Consider the following 15,462-nt stretch of genomic DNA (forward strand, 5'->3'; position numbering starts at 1 on the left):
GCTATCCCTTTGTTTAGACCGTGGGGTATGGTAGGTCGTGGGTTAGGGGCATAGTGCGACACGTGAAGTATGGGGAATCCAAGACCAAAAGTCAATTTCAAAGGGGTATGGTGAGGTGTGGCTGGGGTGGCGTGGCTAGTGCTTTTGGCCAATGAGGTTTCACCATGTCATGTGAGTAGCCCCGCCCAACGCCCAGGCTAAATCCCAGCCAATGGGGCCACGCCCAAACCCAAGCCCACCTGGGGTGGTGACTTGGGCGTTTCTCTCCAACCCCCGCCCCATACCCCATAGTCTTAGCTTAAAACTTTAAAAGGAGTTCAACCTATTCATTTTTAATATTGGTCCGTGCTTCTGCTTCGTTTGTGGTCTCTCCTCTTGTTTCCTCTAACTAGTAAGTTTCTTTAGCTTTTCACCACTTCTTATGTTAATCCAAGTATTGACTTTCTTAAAACGAGTATCTTGATGGCATGTGTTTTTCAAATTATTATTATTATGATCAATAATTAGTAATAAAATCAAATATATAACAATCAGATCAATTGATGCTGGAAAATATATGTGTTTGGGTATCACAATTCTCTCGTGATAATATTTCAAACTTTGGACTTTAATACTCTTTGTTAGTGTTTTAAAATACACGACCTTAATGTTGCAAGTTGTTACGTTTTTTATAGTATGTTTGTAAAATGTAAGATGAAGATGATTAATTTAAAATACAAGAAAGCAGCAGTAGTTGTGGTGGTGGTGGTGGTGGTGGTGCAATCAACAGCGAGCGGTAGGTGTCGTAGTGGTTATGATGGTGATGATCCCGATAGGCGGTTAGCCATGGTACCTTCATAAATCATAATACGAGGAAGAAGTGGTGGATGGATGATGGTAGTTGATAATTTGATATCATGTATTTATCAGTTTAGATCATAAATTAGAGATGATATCAATCACGTCAGAAAACTACTTCATTTCACAAATTTCCAAGATAGACCACTATAATGAATATTTATACACTTAGTCTTGGAGTCCCTAACTTTTTAATGTTGTTCAAAATACATACCAACTGTTTGTTGATGTGTTTTGGACTAGGGTTATACGTGAGCCAACTCTTTGTTGATGTGTGTGTTGGACCAGGGTTGTTCGTGAGTCAATCTTGATAGGACTTGAGCATGGCTTTATAGTTTATGCAAGCTCATGAAAGTATCAAAACTGGTCAAGGTCGGCTAAAAAAACTCCAATATAGAGCTAATTATAAAATTGTATTTATAACCAAATTAATTGCAAAATATGCGTAAACAAAAATTCTTATGAATAAAATTTATTAGAAAAATGTTATATTCTCAGCTTTCAAGATGGATGATGGGATGCAGGCAAGGCTTCTTCCACGTGAAGAGGAGGAAGGTGAGTTAACACAAAGGATATGGGACGAATCCAAAAGGATTTGGAGGGTAGCATTGCCTGGCATCATATCAAGGGTTTCTACATTCGGAACTATTGTTGTCACCCAGTCATTTATTGGGCATATCAACGACATAGATCTTGCTGGATACGCACTGGTTCAAACACTTAGCGTCCGATTTATTAACGGAATACTTGTAAGTGGACCACAATCTTTCATTTGTATCATTGATAATAGAATCAACAGATTTGAAACAATTCTAAAAGGCTGAAACTATTTGGACACCCTCCCTGTCTATTTTCACACTTTTTGTGCCCTACACGCTTCGTATAGGGCTATACGAGGCGTCTAAGCACTGAATTCAAGGGGGTCTCAGAGGATGTCAGGCACAATGTTTAAGAAACCCTATACGAAGAATACACCCCTATACGAGGCGTCTTAAGCGGGGTGTTTTTTTTTTTGCTGAAATAAGGGGTGTTTTGGTGGGTTTTGGTATGGTTTTTTTAATAGTTTTTGAAGATGTGTTTTTTGGTTGAAAATTTTTTTGGTTTTAAAAAAAAGTTTTTTTTTTTTTTTTGTTTGTTTTTTACACTATAAAAAAAGTTATTGTTTTTTAAAAATCAACTATTTTAAAAAAAGTGATTGTTTTTTACACTATATTATATCGATTAAATATTATAATGTTTTTAACATTTTACTTTTCTAATATTATTCTTCAGATTAAAATTTTATCTCGTTCAAATATTGTTTCCGTATTATATTCAGGGGATATATTGTTTCCGTATTATATTCAAAACATATTTTTGTTTCCGTATTATCTCAATTTAAGACAACAATCATTAAGAACCGAATAACTGAAAACAAACATAAAATATGACATATATAAGATAAGTTTGTACATTCATAATCAAAATAAAAACAACAGGTCTATGCATCCAAATCCAAATCTGTATCCGAATCCTGATGATGCTTCTGCAGCGGCTGCTGCTGCTGCTGCTGATGTGGTGCTCGAGCCGGTGGAAGCGGTATCGGGGGTAGTCCCTCTCTCTCCCGTCTATCCTGCTCGGCCCGTACCAGCCAACCTACCAAATCGGTGAGACTATCAAGCTCGGCTCGTACATCCGGATGTAGCGCAGCTCTTGGGGCATGACCTGGAATAACGTGACGTGGAAACTGAGGCGCACCGAGAGGTGGCGGTGGCTGTGGCACCGCTGCACCGTCTACATCCTCCGGAGGGTCCTCCACGGGCACTTCATCAGCAGGATCTGCAGGAGGATGAACGGCCTCGAAATGCTCTGGTAGGGGCTCCTCTGTCCATACCCCTTCGTGGTTTTTAAACCGCGGGCCAACGGGGAACCTCTTGATTACCTTCATCACCCACAGCGACTGAAAACCCATCCGCGTCGGCATGATTGCCGGCGTCTGTAGATGTGGGTCCTGGTGTGGTACGAGGCCCAATGAACGGGCAATGACGGTCACGTACGCCCCGCCATACAAAAATCCGCGGTCCTGCCGGTAAGGGCGGAGGCGTAGTACTGGGCTAGACCGTGTGCTAGCGCGCACGGCCTCCTATACAACAAACAATAAAGGAAAAAAAGATCTGTGGTCGTACACCACTCACGGCTGTAGCCACGCGCTGAAATAGAAGTAGCGAGCAAATGTTGCAGATACCTGCAGATAGTGTTAACGAAATACATAAACAGAGATTAATAAACAATGCATATAATCACAATAATTGCCATAATAAACGTACATACCTGTACAGTGGGTCCCTAACAAACGACACCCTCCCCTTCGACTTGTCGTGCTCCCAATGATTCTCCCCCGCAATCACCTGCCAAAACCCTACAAGAATGGGTTTGGCAACCACCACTAGCCCCGCTATGTAAATCTCAGTCTCGATCTCCCCCTGCATGTATAAACCACAATGCACCGCAAACTCTGCTAGCGTCATCGAACGCATAACGCAAGCAAGCCTGAAAGAAACCTCAGGCGGAGGGGGAGCACCTGGGTGCGGAAGCGGCACTGGGACCCCAGGAGGGTGAAATGTGAATGACGAAAGGAACTCGACCAGCAGCTCCCTGTAGGTCGGCGTGTGCGCAAAATCAAAAAGACGATGCCACGGCGAATCGACAGGTATAAACCGACACACTCTCGGCGTCTCAGCAATCCCATCTATCGCATCCCAGTCGATCGCTGCATGCGATCCAATGTGCATCCTCCTAAGCTTCTGGCAATGACGGGCGGCATCGGTGCCGTCGGGAAACTCTAGATACTGATGCCCCTGCAGCGAATCCACAGGCGGCCGCCGTCTCCGTCGTGGACCCTGCTGAACTGGCTCTACGTGAATGTCATCGACCTAAAGCAGATCGTCCTCCATAATCAATCTGCAAATAAATACCGTATACGTATAAAAACAATAATAAATAAATAAATGATAATAATAATAATAATAATAACAATAATAATAATAACAATATTAACAATAATAATAATAATAACATTAATAATAATATTAATAATAATAATAATAATAAGGTAGAGGATCCTGTAAAAAGTCCAACTTTTGTGAGAAGTGTGAGAAATAATTTGGGAACGACAAGTGTCCCTTATCTTAATTAACTCAAAAGGGTATATTAGTAATTGTCCATTCTTATCAATTAATTGATTTCCAAAGATAACTGCCAAAAATATCAGGCGATATATTAGGGATGTGATTCGAATTCGATTTGTTCTATACATTTAATTGTTTACGGTAAGTTCGTGTTGTAGTGTTATATTCCCCAGTCAATAGTGTTATATTATGTACAGGTATCTTTAATCTCCTTTTCATAGTGTTTTATCCCCATCAATAGTGTTTTATTCTGTATAGTGTCGTACAGTAAACAGATAGTGTTATATCTTTCTATAGTGTTTTATCATGTAACGTAATATACTGTTCCTTTTCATAGTATTTTATCCTCATCAATAGTGTTTTATTCTGTATAGTGTCTTACAGTAAACAGACAGTGTTATATCTTCCTATAGTGTTTTATCATGTAATATATTGTTCCTTTTCATAGTGTTTTATCCCCCATCAACAGTGTTTTATTTATGTATAGTATCTTAAAGTAAACAGATAGTGTTATATCTTCCTATAGTGTTTTATTATGTAATATAATGTTCTTTATAGTGTTATAAAAAGTTGTTGTGAAGGAAATCGAAGAATTTATTTCAGTACGAGAAATTCGCTGATTTTTTAGGAGATTGATGGGGGGTTTTGAAACAGTTACCATAAATTCGCTGATTTATAGAAGATTGATGGGGATTTTGAAACGGTTACCATATTTGAAACGTTGGAAAAGTTACTATTGCCCTTTAATTTTACATAAGGTCCTTCTAATTAAAACACAATTTACATTTTATACCCTATTGATCTCAACCATTAGATCAAATATCCAATGGTTTAAAACACTTCTTACCCTTTTTACATTTTAGACACTTTTTACCATATCCCTACCCATAATAATAATAATAATAATAATAATAATAATAATAATAATAATAATAATAATAATAATAATAATAATAATAATAATTAATAAATAATAATAATATTTATAATAATAATAACATTAATAATAATAATAATAATATTAATAATAATAATATTAACAATAATAATAATAAGAACAATAATAAAAATAATAATAATATTAATAATGATAATATTAATAACAATAATAAATAATAATAATAATATTAATAATAATAATATTAACAATAATAATAATAACAATAATAATAATAATAAATAAATAAATAATAAGAATAATAATAATAATGATAACATAAACAATAATAATATTAATAATAGTAATAATAATAATTAATAAATAATAATAATATTTATAATAATAATAATTAATAATAATAATAATAACAATAATAATAACAATAATAATAAAAATAATAATAATATTAATAATGATAATATTAATAACAATAAATAATAATAATAATAATAATAATAATAATAATAATAATAATTAATAATAATAATAATGAATAAACAATATTAATAATAATAATAAAATAATAATAACATTACTAAAAAAAAATTCAGATCCTCGTATAGCCCTCGTATAGGGCTATACTCGGCGTCCTGTTCTAGTGCTTCATCTTCAACATTTGATTCAAACCCCCAAAACCCAACAAAAACCAAATTTCAGGGCAAACCTACAGTCTAAAGGCAAAAACGAGGCAAAAATACTAAACTACGGGATGAAATACGTACCAGTGATGCTTCAAATCTTCAAAAATACGGTCGAAATACGTACGAGGCGTATAGGTGAGTCTGCTCCGCATATGTGTTTTTTTTTGTTTGGGGGTGATAACCAGTGTCGTCTAGGCCCCCAGTCTTATACGAGGCATAGACGACTCGTACAGACCTATACGACTCGTCTAGGCTTTTTATTAAATGACTATTTTTCCCCTGTATAGCCCACAGTATAGGCATTTTTCAGGGGCAAAATGGTAATTAACCAAACCAAAAAGATATTTCTGGAGTGGTTAATTACCATTTTGCCCCTGAATAATGCCTATACTAGGGGCTTTACTGGGGCAAAATGGTCATTTAATAAATATTTTTTAATAATTAAAAAAGGAAAAACTGTAAAAGTTGCCGCCTCAGTTGTATGACTCGTACATACCTATACGAGTCGTCCAGGTTGTTAAATTACCTTTAAGCCCCTGTTAAAGGGCTATACTGGGGACTTTCAGGGGTATATTAGTAATTAACATAAAATATTTTCAAAATTCAAATTTAAAAAAAAAGAGTTGTTGCCGCCCCAATAGACTACACGTATAGGTCTATACGAATCGTCCTTTTTCAAAAAATTCAAATTTTGATATTCAAATATTCAAAATTCAAATTTTCAAAAACCCGCTCAAATAGACGACCCGTATAGCTCTATACGAGGCGTCTGGTGAAAGTAGAATGACTTTTTAGCCCCTGAAATAAGCCTAGATTGGGGGCATATCAGGGGCTAAATGGTCTTTTGGTCAATCATATACGACCAGCCTAGCTCTATACGAGTCGTATATTTGTATTTTTTTTTATAAAAATGTTATTAACCTGTTTTAATGAATTCTAATTATAGAATAATGATAGAAATTATAATAAAAATTATAGAAATTGTAGAAAATTATAGGAATTAATACAAAAAATACTATTAATTACAAAAAAAAATACTATTAATTACAAAAAAATACTATTAATTACAAAAAAATACTATTAATTACAAAAAAATACTATTAATTACAAAAATCATTCTTCCGTATAACTATCTATGTAATTAAGACTGGGGTTTGATCTTGGCGGAGGATTCATTATCGATGTATACCATTCTAGATGTGGCAAGTACATATCTTCCCATTGTTCTGTATGGGGTCTTCGGTGGGTCAACCATAGCCCGTGTGCTGGTGGCATAGGATAATTCCCTTCCAGCTTAACATGTATGAAGTGGTTCTCGTTAACATGTGTAAGCGTTATGAATAATGGTTGTTGATTAGCCGGAGGACTTAGTATCGGGAAGTAAGTGGAACTCGCACCCATGGTTGTCGTTAACAGGTGCACCCTGATACCGTACGTTTGTGCAATAAGAAGTCCTGCTAAGGGGAAGTCCATCCAGTGATCCTCCCCACAACCGGCCACTGAATCCCAAATTACGCCCTGACGATGCGTGTAAAAATAACCTTCATCCCATGCTTCAAATATTGGGAACCAGATCGATTCAATCTGATCCATTTCTTGGACAAGGTCCCTTCGAATGAGCCCCCATGAACTCTGATCCATACCTAAGCCCACAGCCACAGACCGAAACCCACAATGACCGTCCGACATCACATCTCGTATGCACGAGACGTACGGATGGAACACTGGCGGAATGGCAGACTTAAACCGTTCGATGATTCCCACGTACTCGTCCCCAATGATTAAAGGAAAACCGTGATCATCTCATGTCTCTTTCTTCTTAGAACTCTTTGAACGGCTTAGGCTCGCTTTGGGTTTTTGGGACCATATAACCGACTGTTGAGAGGCCTGTGATGGAACGTACGAGCTGTGGCGAGGTTTATCGTACTTACTTTGTCGTGAACCTTCAAAGCACGTGTTTGCATCACCGAAGGAGCTTCTCCTCAATTCTTCATCATCTATACGAGAGGCCTCGTCCAACCTTTCTTGTACCTGCTTTGTTGTTGGTCGGCCACGAGTATTTTGTTGGACAACCGGTGGTTTCTTGGTAGATTTCTTTGGAGTCAACACCGCTTTAATCTTTGACATCAGGCTTTTTTGCTTAGCTGGGGGGTGCGACTCTAATTGTTGTCTAACAATATTTAGCTCTTTGATCACGTCAACGTCATCGTCTATCAATTTACAACTTTGGAAGTTAAGTTTCCGCCAGAAGACGTCTATGTCTTCGAGTTGAATCGGACGCTATGCACGGTTAAAAACAACATTGTTTAAGTAAAATGAAAAAAAGGAAATATATCACACAAGTGTTGTACGTTTAACAATTATTACCTTCACGCATGTACTTTTCTATCCTACAAGCACAGGGCAACCCACAGCTGTGCCACATTTGGCAACCACATGATGAATGAAAGCGCTCCAAGACATCTAGCTTCCTAATTGCCTCTCCATGCAACAAGTCAAGGGCTGTATGGGATACTTTTCCAAGTAGGTGTTGAAACATCGGGTGTTTGTGGTGTTTCATTGTTTTTTCGATGCTTTCTCGAAAAGTCTTCCTTATTTCACCGAACTGTGTCTCAACTATATCCCGGACACAACCAACTACACGGTCCAGCGAGCTCCTATCTAAGACGTATCTCTTTAAGTTGGCGTGTTGGCTCTCAACTCTGTTTGTGGTACGATTACCAAAGTTGCGCCTCTTATCAGTCCACGTAAAGACGAACATCTCCTTATAGTCTTTTAGCCAGTTATCGTACACGTATTTGAAGACTCCTAAAAAGTAAAAATAATTTAATAAAATTTGCATAGGTGAGTCGTATGTTATTAGAAAAACTTACTAGAACGTTTGCACTCCACAAGTCGCTTTCGCATGTTGCGCAAGTGGTACTCGTAGATGGGTATGGATGGAGACTCAATCAATGTCCTCCAGAATGACAAAAATTTCTTCTAGTCTTCGTCTGTGAAGGCACCCTTGCAGTGCTTCATAACATTCTGTTGTATGTGCCACCTGCAAAGAAGCCTGGAGGCATCTGGAAATACTTTAGCACACACGCCCATAAGGGCTAGGTCTCTATCCGTTAAAATCACACGTGGCTCCATACATTCATCCAACATTGACTTAACCCTCTCAAGCACCCACACAAAGTTATCACCCCGTTCTTTACTAACAACGGCATGCGCGATAATAAACGATTTGTTGGTAGGCGTCATACCAACAATCTAGATAAAGGGCATATTGTATATGTTGTCTTGTACGTCGCATCGATCAGCTTGACGTGGGGGAATGCACGCCACATGACTCTTGAGTCCCGATGAAGAAAGAAGATCTCTGTTACGATCTCTGTTCCGGGTTCTTCCCGTGTCTCGTAAATAAAGTCGTTGTTTATCAGCACGTTTTCTAGTGACTGCATGGGAGTCAATCCTTCTCTTTGTTCGGCTCTAATCTTCGCTACAACGTTTTGAACGTCTTTCTGAACATGAAACCTGTCGGGGTCCTACTTCCTTATCGTTTGAAATATTTTGCGCGGCTCCATGTTTTGAGCTGTCAGCTGCTCGATCAGTTTCATTTCGCTTGGAGTAAACCTTCGCACAAACGCGTGGGCCGACAGGTCCTCACAAAGTTCGTGGTTATGTTCAATTGTTCCGTCTTTTATCTCCCAGGTTTCATACGGGTGGTTTCGGACAGCCAACAGGTAAAACGGGCAACCGGTTTTTTTGCTTCCAGCTTTTCTAAGTGTTGCTGTACTCTGGTGCTCACCACCACGGTCACATTCAAGCCATACCCTCCCGGTTCTTCCCCCGATTTTCTTTGATCGACGGGTGACAATAACGAAACCATCCGCGTTTGCTATTTCTTGTATCCGTTTCTTTAGTTCATCTAAAGAGTTAAAAACCTGTAACATCGACAATATTAATAATAATAATAATAATAATAATAATAATAAATAATAAATAAATAACAATAATAATAAAATATTAATAATAAAATAGTAATTTATACCTGCTTTTTTAAGTACGGACTGTCCAGGATGGGAGGTGCCTCACCACCATATCTACCATATCCACCATAACCACCATATCCTCCAACGTCCGGATTGTTTTGATGAACGTAAGGAGTGCCCGGGGAAATGAATTGCTGATGATCACCGTCTCTTCCGTATCCACCGTATCCACCGTATCCACCATATCCACTGTCTCCTCCGTATCCACGGTCTCCTCCGTATCCACGGTCTCCTCCGTATCCACCGTTTCCTCCGTATCCACTGTCTCCTCCATATCCACGGTCTCCTCCGTATCCACAGTCTCCTCCGTATCCACCGTCTCCTCCTCCGTATCCACGGTCTCCTCCGTATCCACCGTCTCCTCCGTATCCACCGTCTCCTCCGTATCCACCGTTTCCTCCGTATCCACTAGCATGGTATGAGTCATCTACAGGGGTTGTTTCATCAACAGGAGGATGCTTGTTCAAATCTAGAAACGGGCTGTTTTGTTTTCCTTGTATACTAGACACAACCTCCTCTTGCTCATTAGAATCGGGAACGCCAGACTCCTCCAAAATAGACAACCGTATCATCATTAGTAAATAATAAACTAAAACAACAAGTAATTAAAACATTTAAGCTAATAACTGTTACCGGAACGCTTTCGTGCCCCCAGTTTTCGCTAGAATACTGCCCGAAGATATAGTTGTCGTCCCAATATGATGACATTTCAACACTCCGGGATGATAAGAACGCAAATACAAACAACAAGAGTGTCTTTCGAATAAATACAAGAAGAAACAGAATGTGTGAATGTGAGTGTTTGTTGAATGCTCGGGTGTGGACCAAGAATGCACTGTATGTTGCATTTTATGTGAGATATAGACGCCTCGTATAGCTCTTTACTCCCCGTATGCCTTTAAGTCATGTCAGACACATAGTCTCATCATAGTCAAATCAGTCAGCAAGACGCCTCGTATAGACATATACGAGGCGTCTAAGTACCCTCGTATTGGTCCCTCGTACAGGCCTAGACTCCCCGTCTGATGTGACTGATGTGACGTTGTACGAGGTGCAGAAGCTGGTCGGGAAACGAAACCCTATACGCCTCGTATAGGTGTATACGAGGCGTCTTGAAGGGTGTGGAAATAGGCATTAAGGTGTGGGAATATGTAGACCCTTCTAAAAAGTCAACACATAAGGTAACTTATCAACCATTTCCTACAATTATGTTTCACTTTTATCGACAGTTAGGAATGTCTCGTGCAACCGAAACCCTTTGTGGACAAGCATTTGGAGCTGGACAACATCACATGATGGGCATTTACTTGCGAAGATCATGGATCGTTGACTTGATTACCTTGACCATTTTGCTCCCGATTTTGATCTTTGGTACCCAAATTTTCAAACTTGGGTGAGGAAGAACCGATAGCAAACAGTGGTGGATACATATCTTTATGGTTCATCCCATTTGTCTATAAATATGTTTTTAGCCTGACTATACAAATGTATTTACAATCCCAATTAAAGAATATGATCATTGCATGGCTTTCGGCTGTTCGGTTTGTTATCCATATAGCTTTGTCACTACTTTTTGTGTATAAGCTGAACATGGGGATCTCAGGTGCCATGATTGCACTATCAATGTCTTCGTGGTTTCTTGTGATCGGAGAATTCATATACATTTTTGGAGGATGGTGTCCTAATTCATGGAAAGGGTTTACGGTAGCTGCTTTTAAGGATCTTGTTCCTGTCATAAAGCTCTCAATATCCTCTGGTGTGATGCTCTGGTAAGTATATAACACAATCCATTTAACACTCCTAGAATCGACCCATCCTCTTTGCAACATATCTAAGTTTCACATTTCAAATTTGTCCGGATAGCTTTCTAAATCTTGTGAATCACTTTCGAGTTGAAGTTTTGTTTGAATGTATATTTCACACATCCTAACTTGAATCAGTGGTTTTTCTTTCTCATTTGGTATTTAAGTAAGTCCTAAATGGCTTGATGTTACCAAGATCACCAATAACCTGTAGCTCGTTTCTTCACTAACTTTTGCAAAACAAATTTACAAAAGTTAAAAGGTAACTATAAGCTTGTGACAGAGAAATGTGCAAATGTGATGTTTTTACCATATAATTCTTACTAACGTTTCAAACCAATTAGACATGCTTTAAAATAAAGAACAATACCAAATATGAAACACCTATAGTAGCATGGTTGATATGAAACAACTATCTCTGATAAACATGGTCAATATTTTACTTTGATTGTCAAATCCGTAGTTTTACGTTTGCTCTTAATTAATATGTAGTTTGGAGTTATGGTACAATGCTGTTCTAGTCTTACTTGCTGGATACATGGCAAACGCCGAAGTTGTAATATCTGCCTTCTCCATTTGCTATCAAATTGTGTTACTATTTATCCTATTTTGATTAATTTTAGGAGATAAAACTCGTTTTTTTGCAAATTTTTTACAGCCTAAACCTTAATGCGTGGGAGTTTATGATAAGCCTTGGTTTCTTAGGCATTGGCGAAGCATAGTGGGGGCGGGAGGGGGCGGCCGACCCCCCGAACTTTTCGCTCAGTAGTGGAGAATATGTAGTTTTCGTATAGAAATTTTTGGGTATATATGTTTTCACCCCCCGTTTTATAGAAATTTTTGGGTATATACGTTTTCGACCCCCGTCGAAAATCTCAAGCTTCGCCACTGTTCTTAGGTGCTGCATAGTGAGTGATCATATGATGGTTCATTTAGAATATTCCAATAATTACATTTCTATATGCTTTGATCCATTGATTTGCCAATACTATGTTTTTGTCCTTCAATATATTTTCTTTTATATTCGTGTACATGACGGATATGACTATGATTGTAACTTGAACATGTTACACGTATAAAGTGTCCGGGTGGCCAATGAATTAGGGAGAGGAAATGCGAAAGCAGTAAGGTTTTCTATACAAGTCTTGTTGGGGACTTCCATCGCAATTGGGGTGTTCTTCTTTGTTCTTTGTTTGTTGTTTGGCAAAAAACTGGCATATTTGTTCACGGATGATGAAAGAGTTGCAGACACCGTATTGGATCTTTATTTGCTTCTATCCTTTTCGGTCCTGCTAAATTTTAGTCATTTTTGAGTCTAAAATGTTTTGTCAACACGTACACACTTACTCTTTTTGTAAATTTTAGTCATTTTTGAGTCTAAAATGTTTTGTCACCGGCCAGGGGTGGCAATTGGAGGAGGTATGCAGGGAGCTGTTGCAATCGTTAACCTCGTTTGCTATTACTTGATCGGTATCCCATTAGGAGCTTTGCTCGGATATACAACATCTCTTCAAGTTAAGGTACAACATATATAAAGGTTTATTCCTTAGAAACAAAAATCTTGATTTTATTTTATGGGCAATCCTATGATCATAAATTCCCTTTACATGATAGGGTATATGGATCGGAATGATAGGTGGTGTTGTAACGCAGACTATTAGCCTTGCATATATGAATTGGAGAACAAATTGGGATGATGAGGTAATTAAATTGATTTAGATTTTTTTTTTCCTTATGATTTTTGAGACTTTGTAAAAGTGCCATTTATTGGCTAGGTTAAGAAGGCATCCGAATGTCTCGGAAGATTTTACTTAAACTCAGATGAAAATTCTGACCAAATTTCTAATTAGTTGAAGATCACAAGAGTTTATATGTTTGTGTGTCTTATATGGTAATTGTTTTGTGTGTCTTAAAGATTTTTTTTTTGGAATTAGCATAAGCTGTTGTAATATTTTAAATTATTTAATGGAATGATGTTTGATTTTGATTACTGTTATAAGTGACAGTGACACGTCAGCCCTAAAATGGGCGGGGTGTTATAAGAATAAACACTTGGTTTAGGTAAAAATGATGTTACAAATAGGCAACCTAACTTATTCGAGAGGAAAATTGTATCAAAAGTCGCATGCCCTAATCTATTATGTCAAATCTCAAAAGAAGCTCATGTCTCGAACTAAAAACGGCCAGCAACACTTGATGGCCGTCATGAAGCACATATAATCCTTTTCACATTCGCGTCGTGCTTGTATTTGTTTCGTAAGTCTATCCTAAATAGTAAATAACGGTTAAGAAAATATGACATCCACTGGATTATCTTATGTGAGTGTGTTTATCTATAAAGTAAATAACGGTTAAGAAAATAAGACATCATATCCACTGGATTATCTTATGTGAGTTTGCTTATCTGTAAAAGATTCTTTGATAAATTAGGAATAACCAAGGGCCAAGGTATCACGCAACTGAACATTATTAAAAACTCTAGAAGAACCTATATTAAATACGTAGAGCATTACCGTTTCTAAAAGCCACCTTAAAATTACACAAATATAGAGAGGCGTTGTTGACATTATCGAAAGATAGAGTCGCATGCCCTAATCTATTATGTCAAATCTCAAAAGAAGCTCGTGTCTCGAACTAAAAACGGCCAGCAACACTTGATGGCCGTCATGAAGCACATATAATCCTTTTCACATTCGCGTCGTGCTTGTATTTGTTTCGTAAGTCTATCCTAAATAGTAAATAACGGTTAAGAAAATATGACATCCACTGGATTATCTTATGTGAGTTTGCTTATCTATAAAGTAAATAACGGTTAAGAAAACAAGACCTCATATCCACTCCACTGGATTATCTTATGTGAGTTTGCTTATCTATAAAAGATTCTTTGATAAATTAGGAATAACCAAGGGCCAAGGTATCACGCAACTGAACATTATTAAAAGCTCTGGAAGAACCTATATTAAATACGTAGAGCATTACCGTTTCTAAAAGCCACCTTAAAATTACACAAATATAGAGAGGCGTTGTTGACATTATCGAAAGATAGATTTATATGAGCAGTTGCACCTGAGTCAACATACCAATTCGGAGTAGAAGAGTTAACATGACACTAGGCATGAAACGATTGGGCTAAATTTGCTACTGGAGGCAACGCCTAACTGGCATATGATGGTATATTAGGATAACAATTTGCATAGTGACCATCCTTACAACAAAAGTGACAATGTGGGGAATGGCGAATATGTTCATGACCACCCGAATGACCACAATGATAAGAGTTATGTTAGCAATCACGGTTGTGGTTACTAGAAGAAAAATGTGGCAGGTGAGCGATGAAGGCAACCAGAGGTGTAGTCGAGCCATGTAGAGACCGAAGAAACAATTCCTGTCTCTCGGCTTGGGAGATTAAGTAGTAAAAAGATTGGACCAGGTTTGGCTATGGCTACTAGTACATCAACTGATAAAGTTTCAAATGTTGCTCCAAGGCCACACAAAAACCAATGTATTTTGTCCATATAATCAACACATTGGCCAATGAACCCTCTTGGTGGCAAGTTCGATCTCCAAAGTGGGATATGGTGTAATTTAGTTGGTGTAGGTAGAGAGTAAGGTTTGCCGGTCAAAAAAGAAAATACCAAACAACCTTCACCCTAAGGTCAGGGGTGTGGTATACCGTCGCTAACGCCCCATAACGTCCCCTCCCCATTTCCCAGACACCATATAGGGGATGCCATAGTTCATTCCACCATAGCCCTAACGAACGTTTTTGCACTATTATTCTTGGTTAACATGACTGTTACCAACGGTCTTATCTAAAAAAAAACTAAAATTTTCTTAATATATATACATATATTTTTACACAAACTAATTACAAACTAAAACACACACCAATCACTAAAACATACACATTCTCTCTAATCATTTTTATAACAAAAATGTCATCTCACTCTTCATCTGATTCATCCAACTCTTAATCTGACGGAATGATCGACGTTATGCTTATAGTGACGCAGGCGATTCAATATTAGCGAGAAGAAG

General features: G+C 37.8%; 1 pseudogene; it reads left to right on the plus strand.

The window, feature by feature from the left end:
* The first annotated feature begins 1,341 nt into the window (after positions 1–1,341).
* Positions 1,342–13,351, plus strand: LOC110917865 (annotated as a pseudogene).
* Positions 13,352–15,462: the final 2,111 nt, after the last annotated feature.

Source organism: Helianthus annuus, chromosome 16, assembly GCF_002127325.2.
Source record: "Helianthus annuus cultivar XRQ/B chromosome 16, HanXRQr2.0-SUNRISE, whole genome shotgun sequence".
Lineage (NCBI taxonomy): Eukaryota > Viridiplantae > Streptophyta > Magnoliopsida > Asterales > Asteraceae > Helianthus > Helianthus annuus.